The sequence below is a fragment of the Eleutherodactylus coqui genome, chromosome 4 (genome assembly GCF_035609145.1).
Source record: "Eleutherodactylus coqui strain aEleCoq1 chromosome 4, aEleCoq1.hap1, whole genome shotgun sequence".
NCBI lineage: Eukaryota > Metazoa > Chordata > Amphibia > Anura > Eleutherodactylidae > Eleutherodactylus > Eleutherodactylus coqui.
The window spans coordinates 28061989-28089583 of NC_089840.1; the positions used below are offsets into that span (position 1 = coordinate 28061989).

Genomic DNA, 27595 nt, shown 5'->3' on the forward strand with positions numbered 1-27595 from the left:
ATGCTGCAGATTTTGATGTGGATTTAAGCCAGGGCCAGAATTCCACTGCCAAGCTTGTGGGGTTTTCTCATCTAACAGTGTGAAGAGTGTGAAGTATACAGAGAATGGTGTGGTCAGGAAAAAACATCCAAGAAAAGCAGATCATGTAGATGTAAACCACCAAAAGAGGTCAAAGGAGGATGTCAGGAATTATTCTGGCCAACAAGCGCTGCACAGTCAATAGCAGCCAAATACAACATGTCAAAACATAATACATGTCGCTCCTTAGCACAGATAGCCGATGACAACAGATGACCAGTTCCAGAAGAGAAATGTTGCGTCCTCTGGACGTGCAACCTCAATAACATAAATCAAAGGCACAACTGTGCAAAAGGAAACAAAAACTAAAGGGGAATGCTCTCCCTATCATCCCCTAACCCGGGAGGGGGCCCTGCCTACTCGGCAGACCGACCGCGCTGATAAGTGCGAGCCTGCACTCGAGCCTGGGCCACTGACCAGTCCCTCACTGGGAGCCCTAGCACAAAAAAAAGGAGAAACAAAACCAAACCAAACAGTAAAGAACTTAGCTTAATACGAAGAGCTTCCACCACTCTGTGTTGCTCCGACGCTGTCCAACATAGGACTGAAGTGATTGACCAGCCCAGGGGTCAAGGCTAGCACAGTTTAAATAGGAGCTGAGCTAGTCAGCACCAGGTGCTGAATGACATCACTCTTGCCATTACCACACCCCTCAGCTCCAGGAGAGGTAGGAATGCTGCTAAACCCTGGTCTGGCCTGAAAGCAAGGTGGGAACCTCAGAACGGCTGCAACAGTACCTCCCCTTCTAGGAGGGGCCCCAGGACCCTTAAGATCAGGACGACCAGGGTTTGATCTGTGAAATGTGATTTATTACCAACTGCTCCTCCCCATCTGCTAGCACAGGAGCCGGGGGTGGAGGGTCATTCCCAGGATCGATAAATCTTTTGAGCAGAGATTTGTGGAAAACATTGTTAATTTGCATCGCACTGGGAATTTCTAACCGAAAAGCAACCGCGTTACTCTTCTCAGTTATTTTAAATGGACCTATAAATGGCGAGCCAAGTTTAGCGGACGGTTGTTTGGGTTTTCTAACTCTGGTAGACAACCAAACCAAGTCTCCAACACGGAATTCCGCCCCCGCTGAGTTGTGACTGTTAGCAACTCGCTTGCTCTGCCAAACTGCTCGCCGTAACTCTCTCTGGACCTCGGCAATAATAGGCCCAGAAGAATCTGGCTGCCCCAGTGCCGGAGCCGTAGCAACACACCTCTTCAATTTCTGAACCCTCTCAGGATCCATCTTAAAACCCTCTTGGGTATAATGTTTGAGCGTCAGTCTCTCAGGAGGGGATATGCGGCTCCTGGGGAACTCGCAGTCAGGGAGGAGTTTAATTGCACAATCCCCCTGTCTGAGCGGTGGCAATCTGTCTGCCCCCTCTGGGGAATACACATCAGAGAGGTCAGCGATGACTTCCGGCAGCTCTTCTGCCTGAATAGAAGCTATAACGACAGAAATGCAACCAGACAAACAACCAGGGCTTCATTTAACAATGTCCCCCTTCTCCCAGTCTACTACCGGGTTGTGTAGACGTAGCCAAGGCAGCCCCAAGACTACTTGCGAAGGGAGGGATTCTATGACATATAATGTTATAATCTCCATGTGGAACAGCCCAATTTTTAAACGGACGTTAGGCACACAAAACCTCAGACTTCTCTGCGATAGTGGAGCAGCAACAATGGCAGATACTGGGATGGGAGACTCCAGAGCCTTCATCTCTAAGCCTAAAAGTTTGACCGTCTCCCGATGAATTAAGTTAATGCTAGCTCCACAATCCAGAAGGACTCTTATGGGACTGCCCACTCTGTCACAAAGGATCTCTGCAGGAAGCACCAGTCTGGAGGGTGATATCCAAGCAATTTGATGGCCTATAGGGGTCCCCTCAGTAATCTCCGGGCCATCAAGTCCTGGCTGGCAATTATTACGGGAACACTGAGCCATACGACCAATGCGGTTACAGGAAAAGCATCGACCTTTACACTGTACTTTGTTCCCACTCCTAAGCCTTGCAGCCAGAGACCCCAACTGCATGGGCTCCTCCACATCCGCAGATAAGAAGCCAGAATCTATGCAGAGTTCCTGATGCCTCTCCCTGATCCGTCTCCCAGCTTTGATAGCCAGAGATATGGCCACATCTAGACTGCGGGTACTGGATAACCTACCAGTACATTCTTGATTTTACTGGATAGACCCCAATGGAACTGGCTCTTTAAAGCAGGGTCATTCCACTGGGTTTCTGCTGCCCAACGTCAAAACCCAGCACAATAATCTTCGACAGAGGAGTCTCCCTGTTGTAAACGTCTGATATTCCCTTCAGCCACCGATATCTTGTCTGGGTCGTCATAGATAAGACCCAATGCAGCAAAAAAGTCATCCACCAAGTCCAAGGCCTCAGATGTTGGGGGTAATGAAAAAGCCCATGCCTGTGGCGCCCCCTGCAGTCTGTACATGACAATGCCCACCTTCTGGGCGTTGTCCCCTGAAGACACTGGACGTAGTCTAAAGTAGAGCTTACAGGCATCCCGAAAGGATCCAAATTTCTGCCTATCACCAGAAAAACGGTCGGGTTGCTCAATTTTTGGTTCCTTGCTGGGAACCTGCAGCGCAGTTTGTCGCTGTTTTATCTCAGCGAGCTCAGCAGCCAGTGTGCCAAGCTGGTGCGACAAAACCTCAAGGGGATTCATAGTAACAGCACAGAATCTCCCTGAGTAGGTAAGGGCTGGGCAATCTGTTGCGTCCTCTGGATGTGCAACCTCAATAACATAAATCAAAGGCACAACTGTGCAAAAGGAAACAAAAACTAAAGGGTAATGCTCTCCCTATCGTCCCCTAACCCGGGAGGGGGCCCTGCCTACTCTGCAGACCGACCGCGCTGATAAGTGCGAGCCTGCACTCGAACCTGGGCCACTAACCAGTCCCTATCAGGGAGCCCTAGCACAAAACAAAAGGAGAAATAAAACCAAACCAAACAGTATAGAACTTAGCTTAATATCAAGAGCTTCCACCACTCTGTATTGCTCCGACGCTGTCAACATAGGACTGAAGTGATTGACCAGCACAGGAGTCACAGTTAGCTAACCCTGGTCTGGCCTGAAAGCAAGGTGGGAACCTCAGAACGGCTGCAACAAGAAACAGATAGATGAGACTCCAGTAAGTAAAAAAAAAGTGCAAAAATTGTATCACTGGGCAGTGTAAAACATCAATTGTTTTTAATGGGGCTGGAACAGCATCGCACATCATGCAAGGTACATGCGAGTGCTATGCAGTATGAGGTTTATCCGCAGCAGAGCATTGTTATTTTCCTGAAGTGATGTGAGGCAGTTTTAACACACGGGGACATCACATATTGGCGAGCGTGATATCGGGCCGAGTTTCATGGCCGTATATCGCACTCATCCGTGTGAAATTAGCCTTAGAAAGTTATAGGACTTTTTATCTATACTCTCATTTCGCTTCATTCGAATAAACTGAATAACTGAAACAAATGTATAAAAAAAAGTTAGTAAATGACCTCTATGTATTAATGACATCGGGGCAAGAGGAGATGGTTGGTAAAAGAGGGGAAATGATTATTACACTCCGGGACGTTGATTCATAGAATTCTCTGGCGCCTCCATTACTCCAAGCACTTTAGTCCCTCTTATTAACATTTCCTTGGCTGAGATGAGAACTGGCAGAGCAGAAAAAAGATCTCAGCACTTTAAGATGAAGATCCGCTTTAATTAACATTAAATATATAGTCCATAAATGTATAATCCAGGGTTTTTGTTCTCCATCGTCCTCATCATTTTTACTGCTCACTGATTCTGCTGTTCATCTCTAGAGGAAAATATGTTTCAGAAACCATCAGCAAGTAGGTTATCTGTTTATGATGAATCCTTTTATATCTTTAGTCTAACATTAAGGCTGGGTTCACACGGAGCGTATTCCCACCAGGAATCCTGTGGTTTGGCTGCAGCAAAAACCGCGAGATTTCCGCCGGAAGAACCGCCACGGAAAAACCCGCGTCGGCTTTGAAGTGGCCTGGCCGCTCGCTCTTCCGCTGAGGCCGGCGCTCCCATAGAGGAGAGCGCGGCCGCGGCGGAAATAAAAAAAAATAGACATGCTGCATATTCTGAAACCGCGTCTGCTGCCGCCACAGCTGTGGCTCCAGCCTGACTTACCGCACCGGATTGGCCGTACCGTGTGGACAAGATTTCTGAGAAATCTCGTCCACATGGCTGGCTAATCCCGAGATTAGCGGCCACAGGCGGATTTGCCGCGGCGAAATTCCGTGCGAAATTTCCGTGGCAAATCCACCCTGTGTGAACCCAGCCTAAACATTGTCTTCTGTATCCAAGGCAGTGTAACCAATTCCCAACATATACCATCATTTCAGTATTAGAGATGAGCGAGCATGCTCGTTTAAGCATGCTGCTCGATCGAGTATTGGTATAGCCGAATAACTGCTTACTCGACCGAGCAGCATGCGGGGGGACGGGGGGTGCCAATATAATCATCCCTTTTTGTAGCTCTGATAAATTGCCCTTTTTACCCATTACAACAAGGAGTGATATGTGAGCAGATGGCCAATAAACCTTATATACCCACCAAGCCAGCCCACAACACGTTACTTCCTTCATGGTCTACGCACTGCCGACGGTCAAAGTAGGAGTTGGTCATAGTAACGTGATTCGACTGTGTATTTCTAATATGCTTCCATCCATTTCATCTTATTCTATTTGCAGGTCTTCTATGCTTTTTTAAATCATTTGGCACTTTTCTGAGTGTCCTCCTTTGACAAGGCATGTTATATAACAGACCATAAAAAGCTGCATTCTGCTTCATCAGCTTCATGGCTGTGACACATCACTGGAGCAATGTGAGCCAATAAAACGTAAAGAAAAGCAGAAAGTGACATTTTTGGGAAACAGCGTAATAAATAGTGAATGTAATAATATATCCATGTAAAATATACTCTTAAGGTTTATACATAACTAGCCTTTGCCTGCGACTTTATCCGCGTGAAGTTCCTATTACGCTTTCTAGATGATACAAATCGTAACTATCCTCATAATTATTATGTTGCTAACCCATCGCTAATTAATAGAGATGAGCGAGCATACTCGCTAAGGACAATTGCTCGATCGAGTATTGTCCTTAGCGAGTACCTGCCCGCTCGGAAGAAAAGGTTCGACTGTCGACGCGGGTGAGAGGTGAGTTGCGGCAGTGAGCAGGGGGGGCGGGGGGGAGAGAGGGAGAGAGAGATCTCTCCTCCGTTCCTCCCCACTCTTCCCCGCCGCCGGCAGCCGAATCTTTTCTTCCGAGCTGGCAGGTACTCGCTTAGGACAATGCTCGATTGAGTAATTGCCCTTAGCGAGTATGCTCGCTCATCTCTACTAATTAAGTTTTGTTATCCTTCTTTATCATATATCTTAGGTGTCTCTTTATTATATGAACCATTCTCGTAATACCTGTATAATCCTAAATATTGAAGGACCTACTTGTAAACCACATTCGTAGTATTACTTTCAGATACAAGGATCACCAGACTCCTAGCGGAGGTCACTCTGGAACCAGCCACATAGAGCTGACCATGTGAAGAATAGTCCTTCTTCAAGTCTATTCCGGCTACCTTCAATGATTGCCCCTGCGATTTATTGATCATCATTGCAAAGCAGACCTTCAGGGGGAACTGCAGGCTTTTAAACTCAAACGGGTACTCAGTTGGTAATAATGGTATTCATGGTACAAATACGGTTTCCCCCTTAGTGATTACTGTGGCCTCGATGGCATTCCAATGAGAACTTTTATTTGCAGTCTGGTGCCATTACATAATTTCGGAGGGTATAGGTTCCTAAGTAACATAACTGGTGCACTAATCTCAAGAATGAGGTTATGCGGGGGGAGACCGGCTGGGTTGAGGGTGCTTAGGAATTCCATGGGATACTTTACTGCGTCATCAGTTTGTAGTACTGAATCTATAGACTTATATTGCATTTCTTCTCCTTTGAATGAAGATCATTAATAGCAGCTGCTTTGTCATTTTGGGAGTGAAAATCGTACTCTCACGTAACCAATTAATGGGCTTCACTTTGTCAGAGATGTTGGGGTACACCTTAAGTGATGTGACCACTACTGCTAAGCTTGGTGTTATGATGAGCTTACCTTCAAGTGTAGAGTTTTCTGTGTCTCCTATTTTAAGTAACTTTTCTGAAAATTGTCCATCGATGCGTCACTCACCTCTCATATTTGTTATTAGGGCGAGCTTCTGAATATGAGGCCACAAATATGAAGATTTTAAACATGACCTTACTTCTTCAGCTCATGTTCCTGTGGGCACAACTGGTAAAAGTTTGCCGAAAGTCTCCAGCTAAGAGAACCGTAACACCCCCCATTAAGCCATCATTTGCAGTTATATCTTTCAGCATTCTACTGAGCGCTTCACCTCCACCTTCTTGAGCCATGGCGCATTCATCCCTTAGTCTCTTTCAGCACCTGCACCATATTACTCTGCTTTGATATGTTGCACAGAGGTGTCTCTACATGCATCAGATTTAAGAGTAGTTCAAAAGTTACCTCCATCTATTAATGTGGTAGCAATGCCAGAAGAGGCGACAGCCAAGGTTATCCCACAATCTTTCCATATTCTGGCTAGATTTAGGACAAATGTTTTGCCGGTACCCCCAGGAGCATCCAGGAAAAATATTTGACCAGCGCCCTTCTCAACACTTTCTAAAATTTGGTGGTAAACTTGAAACTGTTTTTCAATTAACGAATTTTCGTTATTAGACACTGCTTGTGCGAAGAAAATTGTATCGTAACTGATGCCTCTAAGGCAATCTCTATTTTGTAAGACTGTTTCATATCTTGTAGGTTGAGGGAAGCCATAGTGTTCTAAGCATTGTTCTCCTAAAGACAACACTGCATCTTCAATGGAAATCAGGCATTTAATAGAAATGTCATCCGTAATGTGGTGAACATTTTCTAGCAATTCTGACACTATGTGACACTTTACGTCCTCCGACATACTATCCTTGTATTTTTCACATAGAGATAAAGCATTCGGTAGTTGACAAAATATCAACAATAGAGATGCGCGAGCATACTCGTCCGAGCTTGATGCTCGTTCGAGTATTAGGGTGCTCGAGATGCTCGTTACTCGAGACGAGCACCACGCGGTACTCGTCTCGATTAAACGAGCACTGACCGTTAAATTCAATGGAGCCGGCAATACAGCCATTCAGCTGAGAGCTGCCCCTGATTGGTCCCTGCGCTGAGCCAATCAGAGGCAGCACTCACTCACCCATTCATGAATTCATGAATGGGTGAGTGAGAGCTGCCTCTGATTGGTGAGGCTGTGACCAATCAGAGGCAGCTCATTCAGCAGGCGGGGATTTTAAATCCCCACCTGCTGAATACTACAGAAAGCAGTTCAGGAGAACTGCCGGCCAGACGCGGCTGAACTCCGGCTGCAGCGGAAAGGTGAGTATACATTTTTTTTAAAATTTTTACACATTTTAGGATGATTTTCAGGTAAGGGCTTATATTTTTAAGCCCTTCCCAAAAATTCATCCCGCGCTCCCCGGCAGCCCATTGCTTTCAATGGAGCCGGCTGTATTGCCGGCTCCATTCAATTAAATGGGATAACATCGTTCTTCTCTGCCACAGCTGTTACAGCTGTGGCAGAGGAGAACGATCTTTATGCTGACAGTGCGGGGGGGGGGGGGGTCTCACTCTTGCCACTATTGCCACTGTGGCTTAATAGTGAGACCTCGGAGCCCGAAATGCAGCCCTGCATGTTGCTCCTCACCTGCCCTATCCATTTCTGTGTTTTTTACATGACTTTGGTGATTTGCTAAGATTTTCACAAATGAAAACCTTAGCGGAGCACCAGTCATATACAAAAATGCTCGAGTCGCCCATTGACTTCAATGGGGTTCGTTACTTGAAACGAACTCTCGAGCATCACTGAAAGTTCGACTCGAGTAATGAGCACTCGAGCATTTTGGTGCTCGCTCATCTCTAATCAACAATACTGAGAAAAGTTCCCATAGCCTGAGTGAAGAATCACTAAAAGAAGCCTCTTCCTTAGTAGCATTCCAGTGCTTACCATCCTCTAGCAAACCTAGAGCCTTACAGACTGATTGATATATTGGGTGAACTATACCATTAACAGTCTTCAAATCCAAGAATGACGTTGAAACTCTAATTTCATAGAAGACTAAAAAAATAGCACTCAGCGTTCTTAGGGTGACGGTGTGCTCTCTGCCCAAAGCTTGATCCCTTTTAACTTCTGGCCGGCCATCAACGTCATTTCTACGTTTTCTCCTCTCAAATCTGTTATTTTCTATACATAGTAGGGAAGAACTTCCACATAAAGAAGAGTTTTTGCAAAATCATCTGTTCTGCATAGGTCAAAAAATGCTAAAAGTGTTGTTTTCTGGGGGCTGTTAACCTTCTGTAGCAAATTATTTTTGTCATTTGGATTAAAATAGATACGCTGGCCATTCTCCAAAGGCACAGCGAGATGAAAGACTGTTGGAAACCTTTTGTGTATGGGAAATGCCAGAATTCTCCAGACGGCCTCAGAACCGCTAATGTATCGACCACTTTCGTATAATTTGATCTCATCACTATCATTTTCAAGACCAAATGAAGCCTAGCTCCTGCCTTCATTAACATATTTACATATGTATTTAATAGATTTTACAGACCTGCAATACTTTAAGTTAATATGGGCAGCAAATGTACAAGAAAGAACAGGACTAAAGGACACCACCCAGCGGTTAGCCAGGGTTGCAATGTTGATTTCAATGGTGAAACCACTGTCCTTCGGAGCTCTTCGCAGGTGTTGGGGCTATCTGTCATTTCCTGTTTGGGTTTCTTTCAGGAGGAGTTGAGGATACTTTTTGCTGCAGCGACCTTGGTCTCTATTCTTGTGTAGAATTTGTGTACAATTATTAACTGAAACTAGATCGATAGTACAACAAGTGGTTGGTATTAGTTTCTCCGGTCATGAATAAAAATTTAATGCAGATATTGTTTTTTTGAGGAGCAACTTTGTTTTATGGTCAGGCTGGTGAATATTAACAGAATAAGCATCCTTACTATAACAGAAAAGCAGTGGATACTGTAAGGCATCGTATGAATGGTGCAACTCACTGATACATTGTAACCTGTTATCGTGGCTTTGTAACACAATATCTCGTTGTTTGAACTGCTGTCCTATGATGACTTGCTGTAGGTGCATTAAAGTGTCCTCTATGAGCATTGACTGGTTTTCTATCGGCATGGATAACAACTTTTTTACAATTTTGTGGTATTTTCTTTATAGCAGTTTTTAAATCCCTTATGTACGGGTTCTTATTGTGCAGCATCGCTTGCAACTGTTTAACCAAATTGTGTTACACGCCAGGCAAATTGCTGCATCTCAAGCTTGCTTTTCGTTCATCTTCACCAATTAAATAATTCTGTTAGTTAAGCAGCTCTATGAACCTCGGGGTTATTTTCTTTGCATCTAGCTGCTCCAGCTCTATGAACCTTGGGGTTATTTTCTTGGTATGTAGCTGCCCCAGCTCTATGAACCTCGGGGTTATTTTCTTTGTATGTAGCTGCCCCAGCTCTATGAACCTCGGGGTTATTTTCTTGGTATGTAGCTGCTCCAGCTCTATGAACCTCGGGGTTATTTTCTTAGTATGTAGCTGCCCCAGCTCTATGAACCTCGGGGTTATTTTCTTGGTATGTAACTGCTCCAGCTCTATGAACCTCGGGGTGATTTTCTTGATATGTAGCTGCTCCAGCTCTATGAACCTCGGGGTTATTTTCTTGGTATGTAGCTGCCCCAGCTCTATGAACCTCAGGGTTATTTTCTTGGTATGTAGCTGCCCCAGCTCTACGAACCTCGGAGTTATTTTCTTGGTATGTAGCTGCTCCAGCTCTATGAACCTCGGGGTTATTTTCTTGGTATGTAGCTGCTCCAGCTCTATGAACCTCGGGGTTATTTTCTTGATATGTAGCTGCTCCAGCTCTATGAACCTCGGGGTTATTTTCTTGGTATGTAGCTGCCCCAGCTCTATGAACCTCGGGGTTATTTTCTTGGTATGTAGCTGCTCCAGCTCTATGAACCTCGGGGTTATTTTCTTGGTATGTAGCGGCCCCAGCTCTATATACCTCTGGGTTATTTTCTCGGTATGTAGCTGCTTCAGCTCTATGAACCTCGGGGTTATTTTCTTGGTATGTAGCTGCTCCAGCTCTATGAACCTCGGGGTTATTTTCTGGTATGTAGCTGCCCCAGCTCTATATACCTCGGGGTTATTTTCTCGGTATGTAGCTGCTTCAGCTCTATGAACCTCGGGGTTATTTTCTTGGTATGTAGCTGCTCCAGCTCTATGAACCTCGGGGTTATTTTCTTGGTATGTAGCTGCTCCAGCTCTATGAACCTCGGGGTTATTTTCTTTGTATGTAGCTGCTCCAGCTCTATGAACCTCTGGGTTATTTTCTTTGTATGTAGCTGCCCCAGCTCTATGAACCTCGGGGGTTATTTTCTTGGTATGTAGCTGCTCCAGCTCTATGAACCTCGGGGTTATTTTCTTGGTATGTAGCTGCTCCAGCTCTATGAACCTCTGGGTTATTTCCTTGGTATGTAGCTGCTCCAGCTCTATGAACCTCGGGGTTATTTTCTTGGTATGTAGCTGCCCCAGCTCTATGAACCTCCGGGTTATTTTCTTTGTATGTAGCTGTTCCAGCTCTATGAACCTCGGGGTTATTTTCTTTGTATGTAGCTGCCCAGCTCTATGAACCTCGGGGTATTTTCTTTGCATCTAGCTGCTCCAGCTCTATGAACCTCGGGGTTATTTTCTTTGCATCTAGCTGCTCCAGCTCTATGAACCTCGGGGTTATTTTCTTGGTATGTAGCTGCCCCAGCTCTATGAACCTCAGGGGTTATTTTCTTTGTATGTAGCTGCTCCAGCTCTATGAACCTCGGGGTTATTTTCTTTGCATCTAGCTGCTCCAGCTCTATGAACCTCGGGGTTATTTTCTTTGCATCTAGCTGCTCCAGCTCTATGAACCTTGGGGTTATTTTCTTGGTATGTAACTGCCCCAGCTCTATGAACCTCGGGGTTATTTTCTTTGTATGTAGCTGCCCCAGCTCTATGAACCTCGGGGTTATTTTCTTGGTATGTAGCTGCCCCAGCTCTATGAACCTCGGAGTTATTTTCTTGGTATGTAGCTGCTCCAGCTCTATGAACCTCGGGGTTATTTTCTTGATATTTAGCTGCTCCAGCTCTATGAACCTCGGGGTTATTTTCTTGGTATGTAGCTGCCCCAGCTCTATGAACCTCGGGGTTATTTTCTTGGTATGTAGCTGCCCCAGCTCTACGAACCTCGGAGTTATTTTCTTGGTATGTAGCTGCTCCAGCTCTATAAACCTCGGGGTTATTTTCTTGGTATGTAGCTGCTCCAGCTCTAAGAACCTCGGGGTTATTTTCTTGATATGTAGCTGCTCCAGCTCTATGAACCTCGGGGTTATTTTCTTGGTATGTAGCTGCCCCAGCTCTATGAACCTCAGGGTTATTTTCTTGGTATGTAGCTGCTCCAGCTCTATGAACCTCGGGGTTATTTTCTTGGTATGTAGCGGCCCCAGCTCTATATACCTCTGGGTTATTTTCTCGGTATGTAGCTGCTTCAGCTCTATGAACCTCGGGGTTATTTTCTTGGTATGTAGCTGCTCCAGCTCTATGAACCTCGGGGTTATTTTCTGGTATGTAGCTGCCCCAGCTCTATATACCTCGGGGTTATTTTCTCGGTATGTAGCTGCTTCAGCTCTATGAACCTCGGGGTTATTTTCTTGGTATGTAGCTGCTCCAGCTCTATGAACCTCGGGGTTATTTTCTTGGTATGTAGCTGCTCCAGCTCTATGAACCTCGGGGTTATTTTCTTTGTATGTAGCTGCTCCAGCTCTATGAACCTCTGGGTTATTTTCTTTGTATGTAGCTGCCCCAGCTCTATGAACCTCGGGGGTTATTTTCTTGGTATGTAGCTGCTCCAGCTCTATGAACCTCGGGGTTATTTTCTTGGTATGTAGCTGCTCCAGCTCTATGAACCTCTGGGTTATTTCCTTGGTATGTAGCTGCTCCAGCTCTATGAACCTCGGGGTTATTTTCTTGGTATGTAGCTGCCCCAGCTCTATGAACCTCCGGGTTATTTTCTTTGTATGTAGCTGTTCCAGCTCTATGAACCTCGGGGTTATTTTCTTTGTATGTAGCTGCCCCAGCTCTATGAACCTCGGGGTATTTTCTTTGCATCTAGCTGCTCCAGCTCTATGAACCTCGGGGTTATTTTCTTTGCATCTAGCTGCTCCAGCTCTATGAACCTCGGGGTTATTTTCTTGGTATGTAGCTGCCCCAGCTCTATGAACCTCAGGGGTTATTTTCTTTGTATGTAGCTGTTCCAGCTCTATGAACCTCGGGGTTATTTTCTTTGCATCTAGCTGCTCCAGCTCTATGAACCTCGGGGTTATTTTCTTTGCATCTAGCTGCTCCAGCTCTATGAACCTTGGGGTTATTTTCTTGGTATGTAACTGCCCCAGCTCTATGAACATCGGGGTTATTTTCTTTGTATGTAGCTGCCCCAGCTCTATGAACCTCGGGGTTATTTTCTTGGTATGTAGCTGCCCCAGCTCTATGAACCTCGGAGTTATTTTCTTGGTATGTAGCTGCTCCAGCTCTATGAACCTCGGGGTTATTTTCTTGATATGTAGCTGCTCCAGCTCTATGAACCTCGGGGTTATTTTCTTGGTATGTAGCTGCCCCAGCTCTATGAACCTCGGGGTTATTTTCTTGGTATGTAGCTGCCCCAGCTCTACAAACCTCGGAGTTATTTTCTTGGTATGTAGCTGCTCCAGCTCCATGAACCCCGGGGTTATTTTCTTGGTATGTAGCTGCTCCAGCTCTATGAACCTCGGGGTTATTTTCTTGATATGTAGCTGCTCCAGCTCTATGAACCTCGGGGTTATTTTCTTGGTATGTAGCTGCCCCAGCTCTATGAACCTCGGGGTTATTTTCTTGGTATGTAGCTGCTCCAGCTCTATGAACCTCGGGGTTATTTTCTTGGTATGTAGCGGCCCCAGCTCTATATACCTCTGGGTTATTTTCTCGGTATGTAGCTGCTTCAGCTCTATGAACCTCGGGGTTATTTTCTTGGTATGTAGCTGCTCCAGCTCTATGAACCTCGGGGTTATTTTCTGGTATGTAGCTGCCCCAGCTCTATATACCTCGGGGTTATTTTCTCGGTATGTAGCTGCTTCAGCTCTATGAACCTCGGGGTTATTTTCTTGGTATGTAGCTGCTCCAGCTCTATGAACCTCGGGGTTATTTTCTTGGTATGTAGCTGCTCCAGCTCTATGAACCTCGGGGTTATTTTCTTTGTATGTAGCTGCTCCAGCTCTATGAACCTCTGGGTTATTTTCTTTGTATGTAGCTGCCCCAGCTCTATGAACCTCGGGGGTTATTTTCTTGGTATGTAGCTGCTCCAGCTCTATGAACCTCGGGGTTATTTTCTTGGTATGTAGCTGCTCCAGCTCTATGAACCTCTGGGTTATTTCCTTGGTATGTAGCTGCTCCAGCTCTATGAACCTCGGGGTTATTTTCTTGGTATGTAGCTGCCCCAGCTCTATGAACCTCCGGGTTATTTTCTTTGTATGTAGCTGTTCCAGCTCTATGAACCTCGGGGTTATTTTCTTTGTATGTAGCTGCCCCAGCTCTATGAACCTCGGGGTATTTTCTTTGCATCTAGCTGCTCCAGCTCTATGAACCTCGGGGTTATTTTCTTTGCATCTAGCTGCTCCAGCTCTATGAACCTCGGGGTTATTTTCTTGGTATGTAGCTGCCCCAGCTCTATGAACCTCAGGGGTTATTTTCTTTGTATGTAGCTGCTCCAGCTCTATGAACCTCGGGGTTATTTTCTTTGCATCTAGCTGCTCCAGCTCTATGAACCTCGGGGTTATTTTCTTTGCATCTAGCTGCTCCAGCTCTATGAACCTCGGGGTTATTTTCTTGGTATGTAGTTGCTCTAGCTCTATGAACCTCGGGGTTGTTTTCTTGGTATGTAGCTGCTCCAGCTCTATGAACCTCGGGGTTATTTGCTTGGTATGTAGCTGCTCCAGCTCTATGAACCTCGGGGTTATTTTCTTGATATGTAGCTGCTCCAGCTCTATGAACCTCGGGGTTATTTTCTTGGTATGTAGCTGCCCCAGCTCTATGAACCTCGGGGTTATTTTCTTGGTATGTAGCTGCCCCAGCTCTATGAACCTCGGGGTTATTTTCTTGGTATGTAGCTGCCCCAGCTCTACGAACATCGGAGTTATTTTCTTGGTATGTAGCTGCTCCAGCTCTATGAACCTCGGGGTTATTTTCTTGGTATGTAGCTGCTCCAGCTCTATGAACCTCGGGGTTTTTTTTTCTTGATATGTAGCTGCTCCAGCTCTATGAACCTCGGGGTTATTTTCTTGGTATGTAGCTGCCCCAGCTCTATGAACCTCGGGGTTATTTTCTTGGTATGTAGCTGCTCCAGCTCTATGAACCTCGGGGTTATTTTCTTGGTATGTAGCGGCCCCAGCTCTATATACCTCTGGGTTATTTTCTCGGTATGTAGCTGCTTCAGCTCTATGAACCTCGGGGTTATTTTCTTGGTATGTAGCTGCTCCAGCTCTATGAACCTCGGGGTTATTTTCTGGTATGTAGCTGCCCCAGCTCTATATACCTCGGGGTTATTTTCTCGGTATGTAGCTGCTTCAGCTCTATGAACCTCGGGGTTATTTTCTTGGTATGTAGCTGCTCCAGCTCTATGAACCTCGGGGTTATTTTCTTGGTATGTAGCTGCTCCAGCTCTATGAACCTCGGGGTTATTTTCTTTGTATGTAGCTGCTCCAGCTCTATGAACCTCTGGGTTATTTTCTTTGTATGTAGCTGCCCCAGCTCTATGAACCTCGGGGGTTATTTTCTTGGTATGTAGCTGCTCCAGCTCTATGAACCTCGGGGTTATTTTCTTGGTATGTAGCTGCTCCAGCTCTATGAACCTCTGGGTTATTTCCTTGGTATGTAGCTGCTCCAGCTCTATGAACCTCGGGGTTATTTTCTTGGTATGTAGCTGCCCCAGCTCTATGAACCTCCGGGTTATTTTCTTTGTATGTAGCTGTTCCAGCTCTATGAACCTCGGGGTATTTTCTTTGCATCTAGCTGCTCCAGCTCTATGAACCTCGGGGTTATTTTCTTTGCATCTAGCTGCTCCAGCTCTATGAACCTCGGGGTTATTTTCTTGGTATGTAGCTGCCCCAGCTCTATGAACCTCAGGGGTTATTTTCTTTGTATGTAGCTTCTCCAGCTCTATGAACCTCGGGGTTATTTTCTTTGCATCTAGCTGCTCCAGCTCTATGAACCTCGGGGTTATTTTCTTTGCATCTAGCTGCTCCAGCTCTATGAACCTCGGGGTTATTTTCTTGGTATGTAGTTGCTCTAGCTCTATGAACCTCGGGGTTGTTTTCTTGGTATGTAGCTGCTCCAGCTCTATGAACCTCGGGGTTATTTTCTTGGTATGTAGCTGCCCCAGCTCTATGAACCTCGGGGTTATTCTGTTGACAATTTGCTGTAGCAGCTCTATGAACCTATGGATTAGTTTGTTGGTAAACTGTCACTGCAGCATGGTTAACTTTGCTGTTTCTTTTAGTGTACTTAGTAGCGGCTTCATTGCGCTGTCTTCTTCTGATCGCACCAGTAATTCTAGCTCAGCGTTTTTTAGCAGTTTTCCCAGAATTAGAAGTACTTTTAAGCTGAGGAATGGGGAGTGTGTTTGACACATCTTTATAAGGCATGAAAATGTCTATAAGAAAGATCTTGCAAAGAAAGAAAATGCTGTTTATTTATGGGATTCCCTTCCACTTCAAACTTTTTATTCAACTCTCCATTGTTATAGACTTCAAACACTGACCTAAATATTTGCCTGGCTGCTATTAATTTGCACAAACCACTATAAGTGTGAGGCCGCAACATATCAGCAAAATAGTCAGTAGAACTGTTATAATTATTCCCATCACTATCATGAGATAAAATAGCTTCCTTCTTGTATCTTTTGCCAGGTGTTCCTTGTCTATTTACTGGATCTGCCCATTCACTCCATCTAGGGTCGTTTCAGGGAAGCCCCAGGCTCCTGTGGTGGGCTGCCCTTTTTTTGGGTGGGCACTCCTTTCATTAGGCACGTTCTATGACTTTTAGATAAGGGGTCATTTGCCCTGGTGTATAGCTACGGTTGCCATTCGGTCGGTAATTAGGTCCAAGGACTGATGCTTGTATTTATTTTTTACCGGCAATGTTAATTACCTGTAAAAAAATAATTTAGGTTGTTACTGCTGGATGGGTGGTACCTCACTTTTATATGTACAGCCCCGCTCATACACGTCAGCAGGAAAACACAAAGTCAGACACAACCTCTTGCTGCCGAGAACATTGCTCTGCTCTCCACTCCTTCCCCGGTCTTTGCACATGCTGTACTACTGGGGATGAGCAACTCTGTAGTAGAGAGCAGAGCAATGTTCTCGGCAACAACAATTTACAGGGAAGCAGGGACTATATCTAAGAGAAGGCCTCTACGGGGGTCACTATTACTACTGAGGCCACTGTGGGATCACTATTACTACTGAGTCTACTAACAGGGACTACTGCGGCCACTAACAGGGCCACTAAGGAGGACAGTTACCATTGGGGCCACTACTGGGGGCACTGTTTTTTGGGGGATCATTGAAGTAGCCACAATTATTAGTTGGGATAACTAGAGTTAAAAACATACATCGTGATAAACCACCTTTTTTTTCATTGTGGCCAATGCCCATTGTATATCCCTACTGTATTGGCTGTGCAATGGCATATGTCGAAGGTATACATTAAGAAATACTCTGGATGAAATAGATGTGTTGAGCTGATGGATGTCGGAGACAAGCGCGGTAATTCTCTCTACTGAAACAAATCTTGATTTTCTACAGTATGGTAAAAGTTGTCCCAATTACAAAAGGTGAGTGAATGAAGCAAGTAGAAAAATGTCACCATGCCCGCCAGTTCTCCTGAGCCCTCATGTACGAGAGTCAGCTAATGTCATCTTCGATCCTTGTGAAGACTGTTTGCTGATGAATTTTATGTTTTTTTCAATATTAATAGTCTAGAACCACAAATCAGTTTTCAGAATTAAACATGAAAAAGTATTTGTCCTCTCAATGATTTCCTCTGTTCTACAACAAGGAGCAGGGCAATATTCCTCCAAAGTTATGAGAAATGTGAAAGACTGATCTCCGGTTATCAAAAGGGCTTGGCTGGAGTTGTTACTGTAAAATGTGGTATAAACACGTAAAAAGGGGTTACGGCAGTAAAATCATTTATCATCTATCAATAGGATATGTGAGAAATGTATGTTTGCTGAGGTACAAACCACTGGGATTCCCGGGAATCGTGAGAATGATGCACCTTAGTGAATGGAGCAACAGTGCACATGCGTGACCACCACTGAATTCATCATCTATAGCAGGGGTGGGCAATTAATTTTCCCATGGGGCCACATGAGAAATTGGAATGGTTTTAGAGGGCCAGACCAACATACGAAGGCTCCATGCACATTGCCTTAATGGGGCCGTATTCCAGCCGCCCGATTTGCGGCCAGAATACGGCCGCCATTGAAAATGAATGGCGCTGTAATACGGCGCGGTGAACACCCGGTGTTTCACCCCGTTTTACGGCGCGGCCCCCGTGTCTGCCAATGGAGAGGGGAGCGGTAAGGAGCACTCCCATCTCCACTCAGAAGTTACAGTGGCATCACTTAGGGCTCATGTCCACAGGGAAAAGAAGAATTAAAATCCGCAGCGGATTTTAACTCTTCTCCCGTGCGCGGATCCGCACCCCATAGGGATGCATTGACCACCCGCGGGTAGATAAATACCCGCAGATCGTCAATAAAAGGGATTTAAAAAAAAATGGAGCATGAAAAAATCTGGACCATGCTCCATTTTCATGCGGGTCTCCCGCGGGGACGGCTCCCGCGGGCTTCTATTGAAGCCTATGGAAGCCGTCCGGATCCGCGGGACACAAAAATCACATTTTACTTACCCGCTCCGGTTCTTCTCTTCGGCGCCGCGCCATCCTCTCTCAGCCGCGGCCGGATCATTTTGCTTCGGCCCGGCGCATGCGCGGGGCACGTCACCGACGTCATCATGCACATCCGCCGAGCCGAAGAATGAAGATCCGGCCGCGACGAGAGAAGATGACGCCGCCGCGAAGAGAAGAAACGGAGCGGATGGGAGGTGAGTTTATTGTCATTTATTTTTATTTTCAGTGCTCATGTCCGCGGGGCAGGAGGGACCCGCTGCAGATTCTACATGTAGAATCCGTAGCGGGCCCGATTTTCCCCGTGGACATGAGGCCTTAGTTTCGCTGCTTCCCGTTGCTGACACCGGACTCATTGGTGAGTCACCAGGACACTCTTTGCGGGCCGGTCCGAGCTATTCAGCGGGCCGGATGTGGCCCGCGGGCCGTGCTTTGCCCAGGTCTGATCTATAGAGATAGCCAAGCAATGTATAAACACCAATTACTTGAATTATAAAGAACTGGTAATGAATTTAAACAAGAAAAGAGGCTTGAAGTTGGTCTACCCAGCATCACACCTTGTGCTGAGAACAATGTCCATGTGGGACAAAAGAAAAGCAATCATTCAAAGACAACCCTGGCATAATGCAGTGCTTAGATAACAAAGGAATGGTGCTCATAATAATTTGTCTTGAACACTAATTTTGGGAGGCTCAGGGAACCCCAGAACTTAATGTTTATTAGCTGAACTTATTAAGATAAAGAATCACAGAATTATCCAACCCCCTGCTCAGTGCAAGATTCACTAAGTCATCCCAGACAGATGTCTGTCCAGCCTCTGTTTGAAGACTTCAATTGAAGGAGAACTCCCCACCTCCCGTGGCAACCTGTTCCTCTCATTGATCACCCTCACTGTCTAATATCTAATCTGTGTCTCCTCCCTTTCAGTTTCATCCCATTGCTTCTAGTCTTTCCTTGTGCAGATGAGAATAGGGCTGATCCCTCTGCACTGTGACAGCCCTTCAGATATTTGTAGACAGCTATTAAGTCTCCTCTCAGCTTTTTTTTTTTTGTAAGCTTAATATTCCAAGATCGTTTAACCGTTCCATTTAGAACATGGTTTGCAGACCGCTCACCATCTTGATAGGTCTTCTCTGAACTCGTTTCAGTTTGTCAATGTCTTTTTTAAACTGGACACAGAATCTAGATGAGGTCTGACCAAGGAATAGTAAAGGGTAATAATTACCTCATGTGACCTCTAGACTCTATGCTTCTCTTAATACATCCCCGAATTGTGTTTGCCTCTTTGGATGCTGCATCACATTGTTGACTCATGTTCAGTGTTTTGATCAATTAGTATACCCACAGCTTTTTCATGCCCAATTCCTTCCATTTTGTATGTGGTCCTTTCTTTTTCTTGCACAGATGTAAAACTTTGCATTTATCTGTGTTAAATACCGCTCTATTCTCTAGTCGCAGTCCACTGTTCAAGCTTGTCTACCTGATTCTCGAGCTTGATATCTATAGATTGATAAAAATATGCACTGAAACATGATAGTCATAATCTCTTACTTGGAGTTTCCAACATAGAAATATGAACTGAGTAAAAAATATAAGTTCAGTCCTTGTATGTTCTATAGGCCCCACATGGAATACTGCGTACAGTTCTGGTCACCGGTGCTCAGGAAAGATGTTACAGTACTGGAGGGGGTTCAAAGACGAGCAACTAAACAAATACATGGAATGAAGGGACTGGAATACCCAGAGAGGCATCAAAATTTGGATTATTTACTCTAGAAAAAAGACGGCTAAGGGGCGACCAAATAACCATGTATAAATACATTAGGGGACAATACAAGGATCTCTCCCAGGATCTGTTTATACCCAGGACTGCGACGGTAACAAGAGGGCATCCGCTACGTCTAGAAGAGAGCAGGTTTCATCACTAACACAGAAAAGGGTTCTTTACTGTAAGAGCAGTGAGACTGTGGAACTCTCTGCCTGAGGACGTGGTGATGGCAAAATCCATAGTGGAGTTTAAAAGGAGACTTGATGTCTTTCTAGATGGGAAGGATATTACAGGATATAAATCTTAGGTTAATTGTTAATCCGGGTATACAGGCAGGTAGGAACTATTAGAGGTTGATCCAGGGAACAGTCTGATTGCCATTAGGGAGTCGGGAAGGAATTTTTCCCCCAAATGGGCTAATTGGCTTCTGCCTCTTGGGGTTTTTTGCCTTCCTCTGGATCAACAAAACAGGAGGATAAACAGGCTGGACTAGATGGACATTGTCTTCATTCGGCCTAACATACTATGTTACTATATAGCCTTTGATAGAGTGTTAAAGGGGTTGTCCCGCGCCGAAACGGGTTTTTTTTTTTTTCAATAGCCCCCCCGTTCGGCGTGAGACAAACCCGATGCAGGGGTTTAAAAAAAAAAAACGGATATTACTTACCCGAATCCCCGCGCTCCGGTGACTTCTTACTTACCTTGCGAAGATGGCCGCCGGGATCTTCACCCACGGTGGACCGCAGGTCTTCTCCCATGGTGCACCGTGGGCTCTGTGCGTTCCATTGCCGATTCCAGCCTCCTGATTGGCTGGAATCGGCACACGTGACGGGGCGGAGCTACGAGGAGCAGCTCTCCGGCACGAGCGGCCCCATTCAGAAGGGAGAAGACCGGACTGCGCAAGCGCGTCTAATCGGGAGATTAGACGCTGAAATTAGACGGCACCATGGAAACGGGGACGCTAGCAACGGAACAGGTAAGTGAATAACTTCTGTATGGCTCATAATTAATGCACAATGTACATTACAAAGTGCATTAATTTGGCCATACAGAAGTGTATACCCCCACTTGCTTTCGCGGGACAACCCCTTTAACCCTTTGACTACTGGTGATCAGTTTGTGTATGTCGGGACGCTTTGCTTCTTCGTATTGTACTGTTTTTAGATGGCTTTATGCATGTAGTTATGTGGTCACCATATGCTAATTATATTACCGCATACATTGTATAGTGGTATCTATACAGTGGGAATTACTAGTTAGACACTTAATAGTAGATTATTTTTGCAGTGTATGGTGTTGGCAGCATTATATAGCATTGTTATTTGGGCGACTATACGGAAGTGTTATTTGACCAACTTATGGGACTATTCTATGGGCACCATACTGTTCCCTCTGAAATTGGATGAATCATTTGTGCGTAGGTGACTGCTCCACTTTAACCAGAGGAGGTGCCTTCAGGTAATAGGAGATAGATTGACTTTGGATTTTTAGTATAAATAGACTTACATCGAAAAATCAACCTGTCTGCGGAAATTCACTGAATAAACTAAACTAGTGAAATCTTTTCCTGACTTTTGATTACATGAACACTTCCGGATGCAGAGTGATAAACAATATCCTGGAATCTTAATCTAATCCATTTATCCTGACGTCAAGGGATGATGTTACATTCCATTTAATAGCATCTTCTGCTAATGTGTTTTGCTTTATGAGTACATTTATCTACCTGTGTAATGGCCGCATAAGACAATAAGGGAGAGAATTATTAAAACTGCTTCATGGAAAAATCACATTTCAGCTCTTACTTTTCAGGGTCTTTTTCAAAAGATTGGAAGAAGAAGCTAAATAGTTGCTTTGGATGACTGTTACACTTTTTTTCTTGCATTGGTTTTGATACATCTCCCCCTATAAACTGAGTAGCCACTTTATTGGGGACCCCCATCCAATAGCGTATTGGTTTTCCTGGGTCTTGAGAACCACAGCAGTTCATCATGTGGTAGATTCCACTAGGAGTTGAAATCGTTCTGCAGGAATATCGGCCCCTGTGGACAGGAAGCGTCTTGTAGTTCCTGCAAATGAAATGGAGGTGCTGACGTGCTCTGACCAGCTGACAGGAAGGGGTCATCGGTTCATGCAGCTTGTGCCAAATTCTGGCTCCCGTCAGCACGGAGAAACAGAAATCTGGATTCATCTGACCAGGGCATGTTTTTCCACTGCTCAGTGATACAATATTCATGCTGTTTTGCCCACTGGAGTCTCATCCTTCTCTTTCTCTTAGACACAATGGCGATGGAACTAGTCATCTGCTGTTATACACTATCCATGCTAAGGAACGATGAGTTGTCTTTTCGGACACATTAGTTGGAGCCCCAAGTTGCTTGACTGTGTAGCGCCTTTTCATCAGAACAATTCTTGACATCCTCCTCTAACCCCTTTCTGTAAAAAGTTATTTCCATCAACAGAACCCCCTTTCGCTAGATGTTTTTCTAAAGGCCCATTTAGGCACAACGATTATCACTCAAAATTTGCTCAATGGCCGTCTTTTGAGCGATAATCGCTGTGTGTAACTGCACTGACATTGTGCAGTTTTCGTTCTCCTGTCGCTCATCGTCGTCTTTCAGCATGCTGAATGACAACGATGAGCCTTATCATAGATTCACAGCGGGATACAGCTGATACTATTGTTTCAGCTGTATCCCTCTCCCTGATAACGGGCTGGGTATGAAGAACAGAGTGGTCCAGCTCTGTTCTCCATACCCGGCACGGAGCACTCAGCTGTATAACAGCCGGGCGCTCCCTGCAGAAAACACCTGGATGCAGAAGACAAGCGGGAACACCCCGCTTGTCTTCTGCATCCTCCGCTGGGAGGGCTTGGCTGTATGACAGCTGGGCGCTCCCAGCGGGTAGCAGCTGTATGCAGAAGACAAGCGGGGACTACCTGGCCCCGGCTAGTCTAGCGCCGATGACCAGACCTCGTTAGAAGTCACTCAGATCGCTGGATTTTCCCATCCAATGTGGATTCATACTGAAACTGATCCACGGAAAACTTGTCACTTTATGCCGCACTTCGGGGTTATGGGGAGAATTTCTATAAAGGGAAACTCTAATTGTAGACGGACCGGGGCTCTAATAAAGTGGCCATTCAGTGTATTTTTAATATTTTCCTGTTGTCTATTCGGTCTCATTTCAGTATTTAGCTCCGTGCATATTTATGAATACTGTAATCTTTGCTAGTAGGCAATGAACATTTCCTCCCATTATTTAATGCTTTCTTGTTTCTTCCTAGATGCATATAAATAGATTCAGCGCTGGATATCAGCAGATAATAGAATTCTTTTGAAATGTACAAAGCGAAAAAGACCAAAAAGAAAAATGTTCGAAGAACAAAGAACAATTGTTCTCAATGTCTGAGCCCTGTGAGGGTCCCAAAATGAAGGTACGCTAATCATCATCATTGTTGTTATTATTATTATCATCATCATCATTAACCACTTCCGGACCGCCGAATACATATACATTTCCTGCAGTCCTGAAGTGTGTATGGAGCGGACTCAGAAGCCAAGCTTGCTCAGCACTCAGCGGATATCTGCCATTTCTGACAGCTGCTGGTAACGGCCGCGATCAGAGTTTGCTCTGATCGTAGCACCTAACTGTTTAGATGACAGGTAGGTCAGCCACCCTTGTTTCCACCAGCCGACATACAATTAACACACTTTGGGGTTATGCATCACTTAAAGTGTTCAAGGACAACTAAATAAAGTTTAAAGCTGTTTTCTAATAAAGGTTACCTTATATGATAAAAAAGATACAAAATGAGATATTTATAGAAGGGTACAGAGCATAAAAATACATACAACACAGTATAAAAACTAGAAGGGATAAAATAATAGGAAATAGCAGTCTAAGAAGTTGTTTCACATAGTCCTAAAGCGAGGAGCACATGGAAAAGTGAGTAGTTTGACAATAAGGGGAAGATGCCTGTCACGTACAGGCGAGGGCAAGGCTTAGATTGTGGAGTGACTGGTACCCAACTTTGCAGGACTCTACCATCACCCAGACAAGTGACCATCACCTACGGCCACAAGTCTACAGCAATCCGCCTGGCCCTGCACTGCATACCAATTTGTCCCATACTGGACAGGAGGAGAGAGTAGAAGGGACAATATATATCGATCCCACCTCTGTCCTCAATCACTCTGCAGTATTGAAAACTTGAAGTCGTTAGAATACAGGCTGACTTGTACCCAGCTTTCCCAGGATCCTGCACGCGTATGAAGCGAAACCTCAAATCCTCCACCTGATCCATTCTAACGCACTCCAGAGCTCTAACAATACTTATACAAAACACTGCCACCCCGTTTCGTTATTGGTAAACTGAAACCCGATTGATGAATTATTAATACAATTTTCGGACAATATGGTTTTGTGCTAACACGGCCCAGGTTCACAAATTCATTTAAAGTTTAATTCTCAAAAATAGCAGTGCTTATTTACAGAATAATACAACAATGATGTTACAAGATATTTGGCAAGAGACTTACATATGATATTCACAGACAATAAAATAACAGGGACTAAAATAAGAGGGTTACCATTCTTAAGTGTGGAGCCACACAGAAAAGGAGAATCCGTCCAGTCCGCACGCAGGGTGCACTCCAGGGCGCTGATCATGAGCATATGTCCGTGTGTGATTCTTAAACTCTCAGTGTGATAATTCCCATTTAGCTCCTTCCAGCCCCCATGGAGGTCTGGTTTACCTTGGAGCACATAATCCCTGGCATACATATTTTCTTTATAACTTCGTGTGGGTGTGACCCAACACGAAAACATAGCGACAACATTTCCTCTCACAATTTTACATGCATTTTCAGACCCCAAATCATTATGTTGACATATATATTTCACAAGATATGTGGTCTGGAGTCTCCGGGTGTTGCACAAGGATGGGAATCTCTGCATCTTATTCGCAGTGATGCAACATTTTACAAACTATCCTTGTCAACAGGCTGCGATGTACAGATCAGCCATAATTTCAAAATTACAATTTTTCTTTGTCTAGAAGGAGCTTTCTTTGTTAACTTTAGACTCCAAAAAGTTATCAGATCTGGCTTTAGCCCTTCAAGAAAATGATTCCTGATTGGCTGGAATCGGCACACGTGACGGGGCGGAGCTACGAGGAGCAGCTCTCCAGCACAAGCGGCCCCATTCGGAAGGGAGAAGACCGGACTGCGCAAGCGCGTCTAATCGGGAGATTAGACGCTGAAATTAGACGGCTCCATGGAAACGAGGACGCTAGCAACGGAACAGGTAAGTGAATAACTTCTGTTTGGCTCATATTTAATGCACGATGTGTATTACAAAGTGCATTAATATGGCCATACAGAAGTGCTGAACCCCACTTGCTTTCGCGGGACAACCCCTTTAAATGTGGAGGCTGTAGCCTGTCAGACATTCTGTGTGTGTCTCAGTGTACATCTGGGTCGCACCTCCACCGTCACCGTCCTCCTTATAACATTACTGAAGGCTGGGTAAGTAGATGTGCAGATCATCTGGATGGAAACCCAACTTAATATTCCGGCCATATTTCTCTAGGAGACACTCGAATAGAGAAGCTGTTGAATGATCAATATCATTTTTTTTTGTCCCATCTCTGTGGAGAGAAATCACAGTCAGCAAGTCTGGTGGATGTGTATTGAAGGTGTAGGGAAACAATGGAATCTCCCGGTTTATATGGTTATCACTACAACAAAGGTCTTCCTTGTTGGTCCCAAAAAGAGCAAATTGTGTCAAAGGTGCAGGGGTGAAAGGTAGTTGAATGAATACACTTTAACATCTCCCTAAATCCGCTCAACCTTTACCAGACCAGAAAGCTGACAGATTGACACACAAAGATGGGTGATAATCTACCAGTATCATGTTATCTATCTATCTATATCTATCTTTCTATCTCATTTTTATCTTTCTTTCTCATATCTATCTATCTATCTATCTATCTCATATCTATCTATCTATATCATATCTATTTATCTATGTCATATCTATCTATCTCATATCTATCTCATATCTATCTATCTATCTCATATCTATCTATCTCCTATCTATCTATCTCATATCTATCTATCTCATATCTCTCTATCTATCTATCTCATATCTATCTATCTATCTATCTATCTCATATCTATCTATCTCATATCTATCTATCTATATCTATCTATCTATATCTATCTTTCTATCTCATTTTTATCTTTCTTTCTCATATCTATCTATCTCCTATCTATCTATCTATCTATGTATCTATCTATCTCATATCTATCTATCTATCTATCTATCTATGTATCTATCTATCTCATATCTATCTATCTATCTATCTATCTATCATAATGATCTTTATTTACAGGGGATTTACTTACATTTTCTTTCATCTGAGTTTTGACAGCGGTGACATACAACCATAAAGAGAAATGGCATACTTAAACAAAACAATTAAGCCCCTCGGTTTACTATTAGTCCAATTTATTAATAAACCGCTGTATGATGTACAAAATTTATTGGAAAGGCTAACACAACGTCATCCAAAATTTTTCTTCACTTCATTCTTAGTGATTAAAGGGAATGTCTAACTATAGTGTTGGTTTTTTTTGTTTTTTTTTAAAAAAACAGGTTCCCCATCATAGAAAATAACAGATGAGCTACTGCTCACCTCTCCTGGCTTCCCGCAAGATGTATTGTTTACAGGCTGCAGCGGCCTGCATAGGGGATCGGCACAGGCTGCTGCAGCCAATCACAGACCTCAGCACTTGAGTGAGGTCCCTCAGACCATGTTCACAGAATCAAAGCCTGCAATGTCCACATGGGGCGTAAACGCTGTAGGTTTGCATGCAGTAATTATGCTGCGTATTACAGTACAGGCCAAGTGGATAAGATCAAGAAATCTAAGGCACACACCATGGGAAAAATCCACAGTGTAAACTGATCTGCAGTGGAGATTTTGAATCCACAACATGTCAATCTATGCTACAAATTCTCATAGCAAATCTTACCCCTTAAAATGAAAGGTGAAATCTGCAGCAAATCCGCATGTTGATTTTGACGTGGATTTTTTGCATATTTTGCTGCGTATTCACCGAGAAATCCACAGAGGAGAGAGGAAACTTTCTACCAGATGAGTATCATGTAGAGCAGAGGTGTCAAATTCATTTTTACCGAAGACCTGCGATATCGGGCCGTGAAACTCTGCCCACATTCGCCTTTGCCAACGTACAATTTCCCCGCTCTGGAGGAGGGAAAACCTACATGGAGCATATGAGCGACTCCCCCAAGGTGAATGTGTTTTGCGCCATAACCAGCAGAAAAGTGTACGACCCCCTCTTTATCTATGAGAAAACAATCACGGGTGTTTTGCACCTGGACGCTTCAGATATGGCTTCTCTCGCAGCTGCAACAGGAAATCTCAATTTCATCTTCCAACAGGACGGGGCGCCCCCCATTTTCACAATGAAGTTAAAAGTGAGTTCAATGGGTGACTACCAAACGGTTGGATAATCCGTGCAGGTTGTGACCTTAGATGTTGGAAACAATTTTGATGTTGTGCAGCAAAACATTTTGAGTTTCTGTTTCCATTGATATCAAATT

At 44.5% G+C, this 27595-nt stretch overlaps 1 protein-coding gene across 1 annotated transcript in view; it reads left to right on the forward strand.

Annotated features, from left to right (window-relative positions):
• Nucleotides 1–27595, forward strand: part of HTR1F (5-hydroxytryptamine receptor 1F) — a 223240-nt gene that overhangs the window by 178820 nt on the left and 16825 nt on the right. The window contains exon 3 of the mRNA XM_066599147.1: nucleotides 23250–23399. The gene's annotated coding sequence lies outside the window, so the exon portion shown is untranslated. The remainder of the gene's footprint in view (nucleotides 1–23249; nucleotides 23400–27595) is intronic.